At 41.1% G+C, this 3,680-nt stretch overlaps 1 non-coding gene across 1 annotated transcript; it reads left to right on the top strand.

Annotated features, from left to right (window-relative positions):
• Nucleotides 1–3,196: 3,196 nt before the first annotated feature.
• LOC149991634 (U6 spliceosomal RNA) lies at nucleotides 3,197–3,303 on the top strand. The gene has a single exon (XR_016508726.1). It is a non-coding gene; the product is annotated as a U6 spliceosomal RNA (small nuclear RNA).
• The last annotated feature ends 377 nt before the right edge of the window (nucleotides 3,304–3,680 follow it).

The following is a 3,680-nucleotide window of genomic DNA, read 5'->3' as shown; positions in this document are numbered from 1 at the left end:
ACAGTTTCTATGTCTTTTTTTATGCTGGTGTAGTTCTCTGCAAGTTCCCTGTAATTTTCTTGGAGCTGCTGGTAACTTCCTTGAAGGTTTTCATAGTTGATTTTAAGGATGTCGAATATATTGAGCTTCTTTATCACCATTGTTTTGAATTCCATGTCTGACATTTGGGCTATGTCTATTTCAGTCTATTTCATCTATCTCTCTTTCTGAGGATTCCTCTTTTCTTTTCATTGAGGGGTTATTTTTGTGTCTTACCATGTTGGATTCTTTTTGTTTGTTTTTATTTATTTATTTATTTGGTTTTTTTTGGGGGGGGTAGTCTGCTTTGACTTCCCTCCTTTGTGGTGTGAGATTCTTTATCGGAGATCTGGGGGTTTCAGTGGTGCAGTCTCTTTGATCTCCTGAGCCTGATGTTCTTGAGTTACCCTTTATGTCGTTTGTTTATGCTGTTTGGTTATATTTCAGGTGTTCTTTGATAGGATCTTCCTTCTGGCTAGTTGGTTGAGAGTCACTCTATCTGCTTTGTCTTGAGTTCTTTTGTGGATATGTTGCCCGGCAGCATGCTGTCTCCTGTCCTTCGGCGCCAATGCCACTTGGTCCAGTCCAGTCTCTGCCAGCGGGCAGAGATCCGCTCTCCTTCCGACTCCTCTCCAGGGCAGCCTGTGGTCGCCAAAAAGCCTTTGTGTGCTTCCCGCTGCAGCTCGGGCAGCCGGCCCAGTCAGGAATCCCATTTCGTCCCCTTTTCCTCCGCTATCCTCACTAAACAGGTTGTTCCCAGATGGATTTTCTCTAATCCAGCAGTGCCTTGGCTCGACTCCTGCCAGTATCCAGCTGCTCACTGAGATGTTCTGTCTGCAATTAGCCCAAACTACAGACCTGTCTTGGGAGCCTAAAACCGCAGCCTCTCCTCACTCCTCTGCCATCTTATCTCTGTTCATTTGTTGCTTTCAGTTTTATATCCCACACATGAGTGAAATCATATGGTTCTTGACTTTTTCTGTCTGACTTATTTTGCTTAGCATAACATTCTCAAGATCCATCCATGTTGTCTCAAATGGCAGTATTTCATCTTTTCTGTTAGGTTTTGGGTGGTCGATACAGGTAGAGAAGGCCAGCAGCCAAATGCTGAACAAGATGGTTTATTGAGTATGCGACATGGGGAGCTGGGGTCAGGGCAGACACCAGCAGCTGGGGTCAGGGTGGAATGACTTTTTAAGGAGTTTTGAGACTTGGAATATGTAAGCAGTACAGGACAAGCTAAGTTGCCCCCTTGTACAGCCAGCAGGTTAGTGGTTGGACAGTTGCCATCTCCTGATAGCTGCCCGAGTCTAGGGCAGCTAGGAGCAGCAGATTTATTGGGGGTTAGGCAGTCCCCTGACACCAGTAGTTCCTTTGGGGGCTTGCTAAAACCAGGCCTGGATTCCCAGAACCCAGGTTTTATGCCTAAGATTTTCTTATGGTTGAGTAGTACAATATAATATTATTAACTACAGGCACTATGTTGTGACCCTGGCTGGTTTGGCTCAGTGGATTGAGCGTCGGCCTGCGAGCTAAGTGTCGCTGGTTCGATCTTCCAGTCAGGGCACATCAGAGAAGGAAAACTCTGACTCCAAAAAACCTCCACTGCCTTGCGGCATACCTCTTCAGGGGAAAGGCTAAGGGAGTAAACCCCGACAGAAAATCCGGAGCCGGAGTCCCTAAGGCGGTTTGACGTTGTAGTCAACACCGGCAACTCCTGCGGCGCACCTGAAGCCAAGCTGTATTGACTCCGTCTTTCCCTTGGACCCTTCAGCTGTGAAGAGAGGGGGGGTCTGCTGCATGGGCAACAGCAGACCCTCCATATCACCCTGCCCAGGCTCTGTAGCTTCAGCTTCACTGGAGAGGACACTCCAGCGTCATCGCAAGATGTCGATTCAACACGGGAGGAGACAGATACCGTGTCACTCCCAAGTGGGACTGTACAGCCATTCTCGGCGGTGCAGATAGACTCTTAAGAAGCTACACCATCGTCTCTCGAGACGGACAGCTGCCGAACCGAACTATGTTGTACAAAGAAAAAGTTCTTTAGGACTTATTCATCTCGTGTAACAAACTTGTACCTCTTGACTAATACCTTTTCGTTTCCCCTCCTCCAGAATGATTGGCAACCACCATTCTATTCTCTGCTTCAATGAGCTAGATTTTAGATAGCTCATGTAAGTTCCCCCTGTAATATTTATCCTTCTGTATCTGGCTTAGTTCACTTAGCATAATGTCCTCAGGGTTCATCCATGTTGTCATAGACCTCAGGATTTCCTTTTGTTTTTTGTTTTTTGTTTAATGACTTAATGATATTCCATTACATATACATATACTTTTTCACTACATACCATATTGTCTTTATCTACTTGTTTGTTGATGGACATTTAGGTTGTTTCCATGTCTTGGCTTTTGCAAAATATGCTGCAATGAACTTGGGGTACAGACATCTCTTCAGGTTAATGATTTAAAATCCTTCAGATAAATACCGAGAAGATGGATTGCTTGATCATATGGTAACTCTAGTCTTAATTTTTTGAGGAACCTCCATACTGTTTTCCACAGTGGCTGCACCAATTTCTATTCCCACCTGCAGTGTACAGAGGCCCTCTTTTCTTCATTTTCTCACCAGATTTGTTATGTCTTATCTTTTTGATAATAGCTATTCTAACAGGTGTGAAGTGACCTCATGTGGATTTAATTGAGCACTTTATATAATTCATTTTTCTCTCCTTTCTTAGCACATCAGTTACAGTTTTAAAACTTTTTTTAGTGGTACCCTAGAGTTAGCAATACACATTTACCACTAACCCAAGTTCACTTTCAAATAACACTATAAAACTTCACAAGGAGTGCAAATACAATACATTATAATAATAAAATATTGCTAATTCCTCCCTCTCATTCTCTGTATTAGGTGGGGAAAGAAACTACACAAAGAAAGATATTTAAAATAATATGCCACAACTGTTGGATAATGAATTTTGGATGCTTAATAATGATTCCCCCAAAACGAAAGTAAATTATTAAAATTTACTTAAGTAAAGATTTCAATAAATCAAAATGAAAGATAGGATTGATTCATGAAAAAAAAATCCCAAGTTAAGATTATTGTAAGATCAAGTCTTTAACTTTTAAGATATCTGCTACATTAATTTCTCACTGTATAGAAACTTGAGTGTTTGCTTCAGCAGCACATATACTAACATTGGAATGACACAGATAAGATTAGCATGACCCCTATGGAAGGATGACACACAAACTCATGAAGCATTCCGTATTTTTGAACAACAATAAAAAAAGGCAAAAAAAATAATGCAAAGCAGAATAAAATAGAAATATTAGCTAATTAATTCTATGGAACTGTGTCTTATTCAAAAGCTGAAAAGCATAATATATGGGAAACATATAGAACTAGCTCAATCTTGCTCATTCTTCAGCATAGATGCAGAAATTCTAAATATAACCCTTCTATTTACAGTGATCAAGACTCTCACCTCTGTTGTGCCAACAAATTACCCTAGTGGTGAGAATAGTGGTAGAGAATCTCTGACTGCTAAAACTATCCATGGGCACAAATCCAAGTTTAAATTAATAGCAAATATACATAGTTTGATATTGCCAATGCAATTTAACTAGTTTTGACATGCTAAGTAAAAAAA

Source organism: Furipterus horrens, unplaced genomic scaffold (genome assembly GCF_987537825.1).
Source record: "Furipterus horrens unplaced genomic scaffold, mFurHor1.1.pri manual_scaffold_17, whole genome shotgun sequence".
Classification (NCBI taxonomy): domain Eukaryota; kingdom Metazoa; phylum Chordata; class Mammalia; order Chiroptera; family Furipteridae; genus Furipterus; species Furipterus horrens.
The sequence above is the reverse complement of the archived record's forward strand: the minus strand, read 5'-3'. Positions and strand labels throughout refer to the sequence as shown.